At 54.7% G+C, this 15,284-nt stretch overlaps 1 protein-coding gene across 2 annotated transcripts in view; it reads left to right on the top strand.

The window, feature by feature from the left end:
- The window catches only part of TAFA3 (TAFA chemokine like family member 3), a 72,336-nt gene that overhangs the window by 9,919 nt on the left and 47,133 nt on the right, over nt 1-15,284 (top strand). The window contains exon 1 of one of the 2 annotated variants that reach the window (XM_034770607.1): nt 13,320-13,341. The exons of the other annotated variant lie outside the window; for it this stretch is intronic. The gene's annotated coding sequence lies outside the window, so the exon portion shown is untranslated. Of the gene's footprint in view, nt 1-13,319; nt 13,342-15,284 lie in introns of those variants that run through there. 2 annotated transcript variants of the gene reach the window in all.

The following is a 15,284-nucleotide window of genomic DNA, read 5'->3' on the forward strand; positions in this document are numbered from 1 at the left end:
AATCACAGTTTTGGGATGGAACTATGTGGACCAGCTCCAGTGAAGTTGATTGGAGCAGGAGTGCATGGCTCAGGGTGCCGTGTTTCACAAGGCTGGATTGTGCCCTCACTTTGTCTTTTATGGCACGCAGTGCTTTAGATCCCCTGCACTTCTCTTAGCAGCAGGGAGTGCGCTCATGAAGGCAGTACAGTCCCCAGCTCTTCCAGTGCCACACAAGAGCTTTCCTGCTCGGTATACTGTGGCCAGCTGAAGATGCGTTATTAATAATGCTGTAATTTATTTATATTTTCATAGCTATCCTAAACAGCTCAGCCTTCCTTAACTAACTATAGATTGCACGGCAGGTGTCTGTCAGCGAGTGCACGGCTTTGAGAAGGTAGGGGTGCCTGGCACTTGGCCAGCCTTGATTTCTACAGCTGTTCGAGTCTGTCCCAGGAAGAGATTCCCCCAGAAACCCCCCGTTGTGCTGGGCGCTGCACAGGCCCAGAGTAGCAGAAGGTCTCTGCCCGGAGGAGCTCACAATCTGAATAGACGAGGCACACAGAGAGCGGGAGGTTGCTATTATTGCATGTGAAGGACGTTTGTGACACCACTTAATGCCCTGCTGGACGGTGCTCCTATGCTCTGGTGACGAGGGCGGACGCTGTCCCTGTGTGGAATCGACTCATCGCCATGGCCCAGATGGGGGAACTGAGGCCCAGCAGGATAAATGAATTGCCAGGTGTCACACAGGGAGTCTGTGGCAGAGCAGGGGGTTGGATCCACATCTCTGGAGCCCCAGTCCAGCACTGTGACCACAGAGCGATTCTTCCTCCGTTTGTCTGGGTAACATCTGGAGCCGACTCTGTGCAGTGCATCCAGGGGCAACGTCCCCCGCCCCGAATCCCAGCACCCTCTGCCTTGTGGCTGAGGGTTCACCCCCCATTCAGATCCATGCCCAAGACGTTTTCTGCTCACTCGATGTAACTGGTCTCAGCTGGAGCATGTCAGATTGTGCTCATCTCCTGCCCGGGGCGGTGGGGTGTGTGTGGCCCCTTTGCTCCACCCCTGCCTGCTGAGCTGGGGCGTCAGTGGAGGTGGGATATAGACTGAATGCTGGTGTGGAGCTGAAAGAGACTCGCTGAGGCTCCTTCTGACCATGCGTTTTCCAGCCCCGGTTGAGTCCGGAAGCATTATTTCTCTGATTTCCAAGCAACTGAGATCCGTAGGGATCCCCCGTTTTCCCTCCAAGCCCCCTGGCAGCCATGAGGAGGGCTTCAGGCAGCCCCCAGTGAAAGCAGCCAATGCCCCTCCAAGTGCTGCTCCGCTAGGGTCACAGCTTCTCCCCCAGGAATGGGGTCCCAGGCCCTGCTGATGCTAAAGCAGTGGTTCTCAACCCCTGGGGTGTCACAGACTATGGCTAAGATTTCCAAAGGGGTCTGCACCTCCATTCCAATTTCTATAGAGGTCCACAAATGAAAAAAGGTTGAAAACCACTGCCCTAGAGAGCGTGGGGCACCTGCCCTGGAAGGTCAGAGACACGATTGATGACTGTGGGGTGTGATATAGGAGCTTGAGGTCTGGAGAATCACCAGGCCTGGAGCAAAGACAAGATGACTCCCCGATATCTGCCTTATGTCAGTGTGCATTGGCCAAACCAATGGGACAGACCAGCAGTGAGGCACTGGGGAGTCTGAAATAGGTGGTGAGCAAAGCTCTCTCTCCCTCCCCATATACACCCTCTCTGTCTGTCTGTCTGTCCTCAGTCACCAGGCACTGCTGTCTCAGCATTGCTCCCTTATCTTTCTGTAGCCTAACGTTGTTACAAGCCTGGAGTTGATGGTCCTGGCAGCTCCTTCTGTAAACTAATAATAATAATATATGGAGATATACCGATCTCATAGAACTGGAAGGGACCTTGAAAGGTCATCGAGTCCAGTCCCCTGCCTTCACTAGCAGGACCAGTTTTTTGCCCCAGATCCCTAAATGGCCCCCCTCAAGGATTGAACTCACAACCCTGGATTTAGCAGGCCAATGCTCAAACCATTGAGCTATCCCTCCCCGCTCCGTGTTGCAGCACAGATCCCTCGCAGTGTAGCAATGAAGCGTTCGAACTCCACTTGTAGTGGGGTCCCTCCTGGGCATCAGACGCGTGGCTCGGGGAAGGTGCTGGGTTTGGTTTCAGGACACATTCTGTCACATGGAGATCAGTCAGCAGAGCTGGGGGGCGGGGGGAGAGGGTGAGTGTTTCAGGACACAGTTTCCACCTGCACAAAGAACCAGAGTCATTGAAGATTGAAAAGGAGGCTCGAGTGACACCAGTTAATGATGGAAAGTGCCTGTTTGCCAAGCACTTTCAGGTCACGTGGGGAGTAGGACACTTGCATCAGAGCTGCTGTAGCCTGGTTCTTCCCCCATCCCACCGTTCCTGCCAGGGAAGCGAGCGATGCTGCTCTATATGCAGACGATGTTGCTAAAGTAATTCATTCATTTTGCACATTTCTCTGACTTCCACAAGGACAGAGGCTGGCATTTAAATTGCCTTGGAGGATCTGAAAACATCTGGCCGTTATTGACTGACCTTCAGCAGATGGATGGGGGATGCGGATCAGAGGAGGTTCACGGGCTCCGTGCGATGGTCTTGGCCCAGCTTCCTCTTGGAGGCAGCGCTTGCCAGCTTTGCCCAGTGCTAGTGAGCATTCCACGTGTGAACGTGCCACATTGCTACAGCTGCATGTGCTGCCCCAGTGAGTGTTTCACACAGTGCTCCCTCCTCCTGGAGTAGGCAGCTGGCCCCCGGGTGCTTTGCAGGTTGGGTGCACACCCAGGAGTCTGCATCACTGCTCTCTTCCCACACGCACCCCACCTAGGCAAATCCATTTGTGCAGTGGCAGGGCCTGGTCTCCTCATCACCACAGATGTCCTCATGACGGCCTTCGGCAGGTCCCCTCCACCGCGAGTCAGTACATCAAGCACCTGCTCTCCCGTGGGAGTCACCGTGTGGATGGAAATCAGGGCCTGAACCTTTCCATGCCTCGGTTTAGCCCGCAAACCGTGGATAACAGCAGCTGCCTGGGAGCAGGGCCGGCTTTAGCAAGTGCAGGGCCCGATTCGTGGGGCTTGTACTCACCGGGCGGCGCGCCGAGTCTTCAGTGGCACTTCGGATTGCGGCACTCCAGCCGGGGTTGCGGGGCCGTGGGGTTGCTGGGCTCGGGCTGGTGCTCCGGCTGGGGGAGTGGGGCTGCCAGGATCAGGCCAGTGCTCTAGCCGGGGGAGCGGGGCCCTCTTAGGCACAGGGCCCGATTCCGGGGAATCGGCGGAATCGGCCTAAAGCTGGCCCTGCCTGGGAGGGGCAACATGGTCCAGCTACTGGGTCAAATCCTGCTGCTGGCCTGAACGGGGATGGCAGGGGCTCGGCCCCCTGCACATCTCCGAGATGTGTTCCTTCATGTCCCCTTCCCGTGGGCCCCTCACCATCACGGGCAACAAATCCTAGCTGCCCGCAGCCCTCAGGACAGAAGAGCTGTGGCTTTCCCGCGCATCTACTTGCTGTGGGAAAGAGGCCATAGTATGGTCTGGGAAAGGCTCCTGCCCCAGGCCTCCCGCACCCCGTAGCAGCAGGTGCTGGGAGATCGGGCTTCTCCAGCACCCCATGTTCAGAGGAAGGCCTGGCGAAGGAATGCATTTTGAGCATGGCTCTAAACGTAGGGTGGGTGAGCTGGGAGCAGCCCAGCCCTGAGAGAAGGCTGATTAATGCACTGTAACCTCCCTGCATAAGCTGAACTCTCCCTGACCCTGATGGAGCCAGCCTGCTCTGGCAGCCGAGGGCAGGTTGGTAAGCAGGGCTGACAAGGCGTTTAACCCTGCGGACTTGACAGGAAGGAGGGGACACGGCATTGTTCTTCTTGCTCAGCAAGAGCGGTTCCCCTCCAGGGGAGTTGTACACTGGAATTGTCTAGTGCTGCTTTGCAATAGGATGAGACCTCTGCTCAGAGCAGCTCTCCTGCACCCTGATCTCCTTCACCCGCTGGGGAGCAGGGTCTGCAGAATGGCTTCACCAGGAGGTTGCTGTTTGCCTCTGCTCTCAGGCTAAAGCGAATTAATTACTCTCCTCCAACCCCCTGGGAATGCCAGCAAACTGCCAGGCATGCACACCCAGTGGCGTTACTAGCCCCATTATGGTGAGGGGGAAACTGAGGCACAGAGTAGCAGTGACTTGCCCAAGAACACAAGGTGAGACAGTGGCGGAGCCAGGCCTCTTGGCTCCCATGCCTGCATTCTCGCCATGTGACTGCGCTGAGCAGCAGCTGGTCTGGCCTTATTTGGAAGGGCTAAATCCTCCAATCAAAGGGGAAAGCCCCAGTGCCCTTAAGTTGGCAGGAATCCCACTGCCCCCCGCACCTCACTGTCCTGTGGTCATGGGCTGTGACCCTGGGCCATTCCCCTGCCCGAGGATTCTTTGCTGGAATGGACCCTGGTGCTGCAAACAGCCCCCATGAGCCAGCCTCTGTTGTAGGAGTTGTCCTGAGTCACTACATGCTAGTGTGACAAGCAGCGTGGCCTTTCCCGAGATGGTCTGACCACCAGCCTTTGGAAGGGGAAGCCTGGGCTCCTGGCCTCCAGCCGTAGTCATTGGAAATGAGTAACAAAGAATTATGATCCTGCTCTGCTGGGGTGTGCGTGGGTGGGCTGGGGGGGGTCGGGGAGCTGGGAGGTATTGGGGTGCATTGGGTGGGGGAGAAGATGGGGGGGTGTTGGGAGATGGGTGTTAGCGAGATAGAGACTCTTCCCTGGGAGAAATGCAGTGGGTGAGGAAGCCTCATGCTCTCGTTCTGCCGGTGGGTGTCCCGCGGCAGGCAGGCCAGGTGTGTGCTGCTGGGTGCACCGCTCCCTCTGCCACTCTGTCAGTTCAGGTCGGTGGGAGGGTGAGACAGTACACAGCATCTTCTCGCCCGCCTTTCATTTCTGCTCCTGGCTCCCTCGCCCACTCGTGCGCTGGCCGTGGTGCTGCAGGCCGATGGTGCTGCGTGGGCACCTCTGGATGGATATACACAATCGGCCCCAGCGGCACAGAGACGGCTGGTTCCTTTTTTATCGAGGAAATAGTTCACATTTTTAAAATGGTCTCAATATTTCCATGCTAGGCTGTGCCATCTCTGAAGGGGCCAGGACAATGCAGGCCATAGTGTAAAAATTGGAGCGTGGATTTAGCCGACAGACCCATTGGAGCTTTTGAAATTGCCTAGATGTGTCTTTACTCAAGGGCGTCAGCCCAGTCGTATCCCATCAACTCATGCCCACTTCAAGCAGAGAGCATTTGCTTGCGTATTAATTCATTTCATCGATTCAGCGACCGAAGGGGGCAGTCCTCTCTCAGCGATGGGGTCTGGGACGGGATCCCCGAGGTGCAGCCTGGGACTGTGGGACCACTGTGACCCTCAACTCTCCAGCCTGGGCTGTCTCTCACAATGCTTTGCTAGTGACAAGCAGCAAACCCCTCCAGGCGCTGTGATCACTCAGCACAACTGCACGTAGAGCCCCACACCCAGCTAGATTGCATGAATGTTCCCAGAGCTATTCATAAATCACACGGGGAAAGGCACCGGCCGAATCCCCCCAGCTCCCGGCACTGTACCTCAGGAATATACCATCTTGCACTGCTCAAGATGGGCAGTGCCAATTCATTAATTGGTTCACCCCTTCATCAATGGAAAGTGGATGTACATCAGCCTTTGCCAACCTGAGGAGATTTACCCCACTTCAGGCAAACTCATTGGTAAAGATAAACAGTTAAACAAATTTATTGACTACAAAAGAAAAATTATAAGTGATAGGCAAAAAGTCAGAGTTAGTTACCAAAATAAAATAAAATATAAGCACAAGGTTTAAGCTCTCAACCCTATTAGACTGGGCAACACCTAGATTAAGCTGTTTTTCTCACCCCACTGGATATTGCAGTGCTTAATATACAGGTTTGTCCCTTAAACCTGGGCCAGTCTCTTCTGTTGAGTCTTCTGAGTATCTTTGTTGCTTGCAGCATAGGTGGGGGCAGGAGAAAGGCCAAGCAGTGGCTCCCTGTGCTCTGTTCTGGGGAGCACAAGTCCAGGCATGTCTGGTGGGCATTGCTGAGTCCCCAGGCCAGGTTGAGCAATTCCCCTGGTGTGGCCTCAGGCAGGTGAGTCATTGAGTTGTAGCTCCCTTGCTGGACAATGGTTGCTGATGGTTGTTTGACACCCCGCCCAGGCGCTGGTTACTTTCCTTGCTGTTGTCTCTGGGGAGTTAATATCTGGCTGATTCCCCAACTTACAGCATGTTTTAGTGCCAGCCATACAACACAATTCTCATAACTTCATATGCACTAAAGATATATGTATTTAGATAGAACAGTGACTTTCAGCCAAGCATAACCTTTTCCCTGATACAAAGCATGCCTTGTGAGGTATGCAATATCACAGTTTTATACAGATGAGGAACATGGGGGTTACAACATGCTCCCCCAAGGACAGGGTCTACCCAGCCTTCTTGCTGGGCTGCATCAGAGCATTGGATGTCGCCATGGGGTACTGTCTGTCCTGACCGGCGGGTGTCAGCACAGCTCTGGAGGGGCTCTGCCCAGGACACAAGTGTCTTTGCAAAGCTGGGTGGGGAGCACAGAACTGGGATAATGTGGGGGCGCTATAGGCTGGGATTGAGGGGCATTGGCAGAACTGTGTGTGTGGTGGGGAGATCCCAGGGGTAACAGGGGGCTGTGTGTTGGGTTCGAGGGGCATTGGCAGAGTGAGGTGGCAGGGCTCGGATAGAAGGAGGTGCTATAAATCAGGTTGGAAGGGCACTTGCAGAGCTGGGTGTGGAAGGTGCCCAGCACGTGGCATATTCTACAGATTCACTCTAAAAAAAACAGAGTGAAGGAGCGCTTGTTATGGGCGATCCTGCCTCGCTGGGGCTTCTCTTGCCCTGTGGCCCATCTCCTGCGTTGTGACACGCCATCTCCTCAGTGCTTTTCCAAGATCGTCTCTGTGCTGATATGCTTCCCCAGGAGTTACACCTTCCCCCACCCCCTCTGCTTCTGTTCTTTCCTCTGGTCGCTTTCCCGCTGTGCCAGCTGTATAATCCTATTTGTATTGGTATTTTTCTAGCATGCAAATAGTCAGGTTAGGCCTGAGGGAAGGAGATAAACAGGGTGGTGATGGGGAGCTGTACAAGAATCCAGCCAGAGAGAGACAAACCCCCTGCAGATTTCACAAACCTTTTCCAGCCGATTTCGGAGACGCAGACCAGGCACCTGCCCGGCGCTCCTGTAGGGATAATCAGACCCCTGTGCTGAGCAGGCTCGAGGCCGTCCTGAGGGCTGGCACCACACACCGAATCTCCGCCCTTGGCTCAACCAAGCAGCAGTGGCAGGGCCGGAGAGCTGGGGCATTGGGCATCTGCAAGCTGAGGATGTGAAGAGCTGCTGGGAGGAAGATGTCGTGCACTCGGAGATCACGAGCCAGGCAAAGGAGAGAGAAGTGAGCGAAGGTTGAACGGGCGGTAGGCACCGGTGTGGGAGGGACAGGAGAGCTCTGGGGGTGCATCTCGAAGCCAGGCTCATTATTGAACTGTGCAGCTGACTGGGATCTAATGCAGCTGGCAAACACTGTGGTTAGCAGGGGAAATGCAAACCACCCCGGGGAGACTGGAGATCAGCACCTAGGTGCTGTGCTGTTTGCTTCTACAGCAGCCAGTCCAGGGGGCTCTGATCCCTGACAGGGTCCTTAGGAGCTACTGAAATAGAAATACTGAATAACAGGAACAGCCAGACAGGGTCAGACCCAGGGTCTGCCTAGACCAGTCTCTGACATCACAGCACCAGCTGCTGCAGAGGGAGGTGCAGGAACCCCCAGAATGCAGAGACCATGGCGATGTGTGGAGGGGAGAGCGATTCTTCTTGACCCTCTCGGCCAGAAGCTGAAGCAGGGAGGCCTGGCCCATGCCAGCTTTTAAGGAGCTGTGACACCTGGGAGGGGCCTTCTAGAGCAGAGGCTGTGTGGTCACCCCTTGGAACAGGGCGCCAACAGAGACTGTGGGGCGGGCAGAGCTGCCTTGGATTGGGAAAGGTTTTGGAGCTGCTCCTCTCCCGCTCAAGGTGGGAGCTGACTCCAGGATGCCACGTGAAGCCAGCCCAAGCCCTTGCAGCAAGGCCTGTGGTGTGGAGGCAGCTTACCCGGGAGGAGCGTTCCTTTCCCTCTTGTGGGTAATTAGATACAGCCGGGGATAGGGCAGAAATGCGCATTACCTCTGTGAACTGTGGCGTTTCACTGCTGCTCCTTTCCAGCATTCCTCCCAGTGTGGCCGCGGCCATGCCACAGGGCAGCATCCCGCAGGACAGGCTCAGAGGAAAGCCCCCTCTTCGCCCCCACCCGTGGGACCTCCCACCAGCTGCTGGCAGCCCAAGATGCAGTCCCTGCCCCGAGTGCAGGGATCCAACTGGCGCAGGGAGGCACCGTTGTGCTAGGCACTGTATATGCCCCTAGAGAGAGAGAGAGAGTCTCCCCTGGGAGCTTACACTCTAAATAGACACAGGGAGAGAGGGGAAACCGAGGCCCAGAGAGGGAAGGTGACTGGCCAAAGGTTGCACAGCAGGTCAGTGGCAGAGTTGGAAGAGAACCCAGGTCCCCTGACTGCTAGTCCAGCACTTTCTGCTAGGATACGTGATATGAGCACTGCCAGTTTAGTAGAGAGAGTCCACAGCGGGATCTCAAGCCGTTCTGGCGATCTGCAAGGCTTGGGTGCCTGTTGTGTGTGGGAAAGAGGATGGCGGCCCAAGGCTTCACTGATCCAAACCTTAATTAAGGCAGCATATAGGGGATAAAACCAAAGGAACCCCACAGAGCCTAGTGGAGGAGGGAGAAGATACAGTGCCCCCAGAACCAGCATTTGCAAGGAGGATCTGTGTAGGGGAGCAGGAATGGGTGTAGCACGCAGTGCTCTGTATCCATGCAGTGACCGCTACAGCCACAGCAGCTTTTGCTCAGTAAGGTCCCAAAAAGTTTTCGCACCAGATACACAGGACTCGGTTCTCCCATTTCTGGGGTGGAGGATGGCAGTAGTTCTAGAGTTAATGGCAGGACTGGAGTAAGGGGAGGGTGGGGGCTTTTGGTGAGAACACAGGGGCAAGCCCTCATTCTGATACAGAGGGTAAGCCTGATCTTTGGCTTCTCCCCGATCACACAGAACTTCTGTTCTGGGAACTGGCCAAATGACTCCCCGTGGAATAAACTGCACAAAGCTTAATTTCTCTGCCTCAGACAGATACAGGGCAAGGTTAGAGCCAGTTGGGTTTGAACCTGAGCTTGCCAGGGTGTCAGATGGGATGCTCAGGGGCTACTCACATACGAAGTGAAGCATGGGCTTTGCTGAATTGTGTGAGCAAAGTGGGGATGGTTGGCAGGTTGCTGGGGATGGCTGTTCTGCCTGCAGTGGAACGCATCTTGGTGACGAAGGAAACAAACTGGCTCTAGTAGATTTCCTAATACCCCAGAGTAGCAAGACACGAAAGCAAGACAGTTTTCCAACTCGGGTAACCTGGAGCAGTGATCACTTGGGGTCTGGAGGGCTGTGCGAGCCCCTCTCCTTGTCCTGTCGGGTAATGAGGAGAAGAGAGGGACACGGACAGTCATCGGTGTGTGCAGTTTCCTCCTGAGAATGAGAGTTGCCTCTGAAACGCAGCCTGATGGGGTCATTCTGGGTAGGAGCAGTTTAACTAAGAGATGTCTTGAAAAGAAATGTCTTGGGTCAGATCCTCTGACAAGCTGCAGTGAGCACCGTCATCTCTGCTTCCTCAGGGGCTGCCACGTGCCAGCAGTCTGATGTGGTAGCATCTCACGCCCACTTGGGCCGGTATAAACGGCTGCACAGCAGGTGAGCTAGGGGAGAAGGGCAAAGTGCTTTGCTAATGCTCACAATGCCTCAGTCCCTCTCAGAGGCAGGTGCATGCTGTTAGCCCCTGTTTCAGGCGGGGATGCTGGAGCCATCTCTGGGATCACCCACTGCATCAGGCCCAGGTCTCTGGGGGCCTTTGTCCCCTTGCTTAGTTGTGTGTTGGTGGCTGGGCTCTTGTTTCTAGCAGCCAGTGCATTTCTGTCTCTTCTCTTTGATGCCTGACCTGTTGGCACTTTGCGCTCTTGGAAGCAGTCCAGAGGGAAAGCTCCAGCCAGGTGCATCACAGGAAAGGAGAAGCTGCTGCTTGCTGGGAGAACCAAGCGGTTTGCAGGCTGGTGTGAATCCAGGCACACAGCACTGCTGGGATCCTCCCAGGCTGAACTGGGCGGGTGCCATCTTCAGAGAGTGTAGCTCAGGACATCCCAGAGCACATGAGCAGGGTAGCGGCAGCCCAGCCTGATGCACACTACCAGGTGGGAACCAGAGCTGGCTTTGCTTCCCATGACCTGTGCAACACCCCCCCCCCCTCCCCCCCAGCTGTAATTTCATTCTTTTGACAGAGGCTCTGCATTCCCCGTGCTCCATAGCCGACACCGAAGGGCACATCCTAAGTCCAGTTCCCCGTGGCCAGCAGGAGGCTGAGGGAGACTGTCGCAGCGGCTCCTCTATTTCGAGTTAGCAGCTGTCTCCCACCCTCTCACGGATGGCACCTATTGCTGTTCCCGGGGCTGTTAACAGCTGCGTGTCTAGTAGCTGCCCGCCGATACCCTGCAGGCTCCATACCGGTGCAGTCAGTTAATATTCAGTGCCCATCCATGCGCACATGGGAATGGGGAGCAGCGTGCTGTGCATAGAGCTCCCTGAGAGCTGGAAGTGGGAGGATGGGATGCTGGACCCGGGAAAGCAGAGGAACGCTGCTCTCTGGGCGTGTTAACCCGCCGCTGTCCCTTCCAGTCGGGTGCCGAGAGGGGCAGAGCTCGATGTGCGAGTCAAGCAGAGGGAAAGGAAAGAAACCAGCTCCTTCCCCATTGCCCCACAGCCTGCTCGACCAGCTCAGAGTACTCAGGGCTCAGAAGGCCTGTCTCCTAAATACTCATCTGTGGTCCACGAGCCGCTCATTAGCCGGGTCGGGGAGTGACTGCCAGGCATAGCCACAGGCAGCAGGGTAATCCCATTAGTGCTAGCGCCTGGAGAGTGCTCTTCAAAGGAAGGCTAAAGAAGGCAGGAGCTGAGTCTGTCGTTATGACAGGTCTAACCTCCTCCCCCTGGGATTTGTCCCACAGCAGCGATGCCGTGCTGTCCCAGGCTGTTCCATTCCATGCTTTCCTATGCTGCACTGCGCAGTCCTGGGCCATGCCCTGCCATTGGGTGCTGTCCTGTCCCGTCCCGCACAATGCCATTCTCCCATGTTACCCTGGACCAGGCCCTGCCACTCTGCTGTCCTGTCCCGCGTAGTGTCATTCTCCCATGTTACCCTGGGCCATTCCAGGCCGGCTTAGTCTTGTAGACTTAAGGCCAGAAGAGACCATTATGGTTATCTGATCTGACCTCCTGCCTAACCTGGGCCAGATAATTCCACACAGTAATCCCTTCAGAGCGTCCAGTAGCTTCTGAGTGAACTCAAGCGTGTCTGAGCTAGACAGAGAAATCTGGTCTTGATTTAAAAACTCCAACCTGCTGCATCCCTTGGGAAATGGCTCCTGTGGTTAACTACCCTGCTCGCTAACAACCCCATGTCCTGAGTTCTGCCAAGTGAAGCTATCCTGTGTCATGCCTGGCTGTCCCAGGCTGTCTCGGGTTACACCCTGCTGTCCTGGGCTAGCTCATCTTTCCTACTTGGGAACCAGGAGATGCTAAGAGAAGAGTTGGTCATACTTGTCCTTTAGGCCTCCAGATCTCTGATTTGTGCTCAGCCTGCGTTTATAGACCATGTGGCTTGCTGCATCCCTGACCCCTGCTGCCCAGTCCACTTGGACTCCCCATGTGCAAATGCCTGTGAAATTCCCACTGCTTATTGATCATTTAACCCCATTGTTTCTCCAGCTCAGTCGAGTTCACTTTCCACCCCATGAATTATTCCCTGTGCGTGGCGTCCAGCCGTCTTTCATTTCACCCTTTCCCCTGGCAGCTTCGGCCTCACTCATAAATATTTACTCTGCCTGTGTGCACAGCGCTGTAATGAAATAATCATAGCGGGAGAAGGCAGTGGCTGGCTCGCCGGTGATTGTGGGGAGTGGTTCGAGGTGTACATTACAGTCCCTGCCTCACGTCACTGAGAGCAGCTTTGAGCTCCAGCTGAATCATTTATTGAACAGGGGGCACTGCATACGAATCGCTGTGTGTTGCAGGAAGCGTAATAACCAGGGGAACTGCGCAGGGCTCTTGGGAAGAGCAGAGACTGCAGACAGGCACCCTTGTTTCTGTGCTTTTGGACAAGAAGGGGTTCAGTCCTGGCCTGTCTTGTGATGTTAATTATGTTATTAATTGTACACCTCTACCCCGATATAACGCTGTCCTCGGGAGCCAAAAAATCTTACCGCATTATAAGTGAAACCGCGTTATATTGAACTTGCTTTGATCCACCGGAGCGCACAGCCCTGCCCCCCTGGAGCGCTGCTTTATCGCGTTATATCCGAATTCGTGTTCTATCGGGTCACGTTATATCGGGTAGAGGTGTATTATGGTTGTTCCTGAAGGCCCCCGCTGCAACTGAGCCCCTTTGCGCTAGGTGACATAAGTACACCTGGTAAGAGGCAGCCCCTGGCCCAGAGAACTCACAGTCTAAAGGTGAGCGGGGAAGAGATTTGCCCAAGATAGTCCCCAAGGCAGTGGTGGAGCTGGAAGTAAACGGAGGTCTCCTGACTCCCAGTCCAGTGCACAATCCACTGGGCTATATTTCATCATCATAGGCTGTAAATGGCGGGGCTCACTGTCCCCAAGGGTTATCATTAGAGCTGGGTGAAATATTTTGCCTGCAAAAATTTCACATCTGAAAAAATGGGGTTTGTCAAAATCCAAATTTTCTGTGGGGAAAATACCAATTTTGACAAAATGTTTCCATTTTCCAGGTCAGCAGACTCCAGATGAAAAATGTCATTTCGAATCGACATTTTAAAGGAGACATTTTACATTCTGGGATGCTGATTCGGAACAAAACTATTCATGTTTGAAACACCACATCGAATCATTCAGCTTCCATCGAGAATATTGATGTTTTCTGTGTCTACGGTTCCCATTGGAAACTTTTCAGCATTTTGGTGTTGTGAAAATTCTCTCTATTTTGACCTTTCGGTGATTCGGAACGGATACTAACTCTGAAATTCTCCCCCGGGGGGAAAGTCGCATTTTCAATGCCCTGCTGTTGCTTGGTGCTCCCCTTGGTCTGTTAAAAGGCACCTGGGCAGAACAAAACACACTGAGTAAGGCACATCTAAACTGCAGGTGAAGGGATGGGAGCATGGTCAGGCACGCCCAGGCTAGCTTTGATTGGGCTAGCGTGGGGAACAATAGCAGAGACTATGTGCCTGGCTGGGCTAGCTGCATGAGTGCAAGCCTGCTCGGCCCCTGGGTACATACTCCAGGAACTAGCCCCTGCTGAAAGTTGTGCCACCAGTCTACACTGCTATCGTTTACCCCTGCTAGCTAGATTCACCCTCGCTCCGGCATGTTCCACCTTCACTGGCGGGGCGGGTGTACTCTAACCAGGTGTAGAGACACATGAAGTGTTCTCCTGAAACAAAGCAGAGGCCCCTCTAGCCCGTTATCCTGTCTCCAACAGTGGCTGGTCCCAGCTGCTTCTGAAGTTGGTTGAACTCTAATGGTGAACAATGCAATACGAGGCCTATTCCAGCTACGGTTTTGTCCTATTTAGCATAACAGTGAATATTCCTATTAGCAATAGAAATGTCAAATCCATTTAGAAACCTGCTGAATTCAGGAGCTCTGCAGGTGTGCTCTCCTTGGGTGCACAAGGCAGAGGAGGGAGACCATGATGTAGTAACTGGGAGTCTAGGGAATGAACAGCAGCTGCATCATGGGGGGTTCTGTGCTCATGACAGTCCGTACAAACTTGCTAACGCTTGGGGTGGGTGTTGTGTCTGCTCCCTATGGTATCTCCAGTCCTCTGCTGCCTCCTCATGCATTGGATCCATGGGGAGGTGATTGGTGACTGACACTTTCACATCGTGGCTGGAAAAGCACCTCCTGGAGAAGGCCCTTGGCAGAGAGAGATTATAATGCAGGCCTCGGAGTAGGTAATCTAATGGGCCCCTTCTGGCACTGTTCTCAGGAGCACAAGGTGACAGGAGACCTGGCCAAGACAATGGAGTATTTCACCCAGAGAATGGTGGGCTGCAGTGTGGAATGGGGCTGGGTAGGCAGCAAAGCTGTGCCGTGGGCTCTGAGGGTAGCCGAGGGACAGGGCTGCAGTCCTGCAATCAGTGTCGCCCAGGTGCAGTGCTCTGCTTCATCTCTGCCCGTTACCCAAACCCCACCGGAAATGCTCTCTGTGAATTTTGGACCCGCTCGGCATTCACCTTGTGTCTGCTGTGCAGGTTCTAGGTATCGATGGGTTTTCACTCGACAGAGGAATCCTCTTTCTGCGGAGGCAGTTTTTTCACAGCACGACTGTATGTGGGGCCAGTCCTGGGCCTGGCCCCCTGGCTGTAAGTTTCATCCTCACTAGGATTCCCAAAAGGAGGGATGAGTTTGCACTTAGGGCACTGGGCTGGGATTCAGGAGATCTGTGATCAGTTCTCAGCTCTGCCCCACGTTTCCTGTGTGACCCTGGGCAGGTTGCATGAAGAGCTTCCCTTGTGACACTTACTGCCAGGTTTTCCCGCCGTGCTGAGCTCCTGTGAAAACCTGCCCCCTTGTTTTGATGGCTCAGTTTCTCACTTGTAAAATAGGGCTAATATTCCTTCCTTTCCTCCCTCCCTTTATATCTCTGGTCTGATGAGACTGTAAACTCGACAGGGCATGCATGGACTGTCGGTCGTTCCAGGCAGCGTCCAGCGCAAGGAATCCCCAGTCTCAGCTGGGGCCTCAAAGAGCTCTGGGAATACCCCTAATAATACTGTAGCGGGGTGAGCACCCACTCCGGCCCTGGAGGGGTTGGAAAAGCCCTGCAGGGGGCTGGGGCTGGGCAAGGTAAAACCCTGGCTGACTGGGGGAAGTGGCTGCAGCTGGGGCCATGCCCCAAACTAAGCCACTAGGCCTTATAAGAAGGCCAGGGAAGCCAGAGGGAGCAGTCTCTCTCTGACTGGAGAGGGAGACAGGTCTGGCTGCTTGGGAACTCACCCAGGGGACCTAGAGGAAGACAGGGCTGGGGAAAGGCCTTAGGAGCTGGGAAGCCCCAGGCCAGCAACTCCCCAGGCTGCAGGGCC

Source organism: Trachemys scripta, chromosome 4, assembly GCF_013100865.1.
Source record: "Trachemys scripta elegans isolate TJP31775 chromosome 4, CAS_Tse_1.0, whole genome shotgun sequence".
NCBI lineage: Eukaryota > Metazoa > Chordata > Testudines > Emydidae > Trachemys > Trachemys scripta.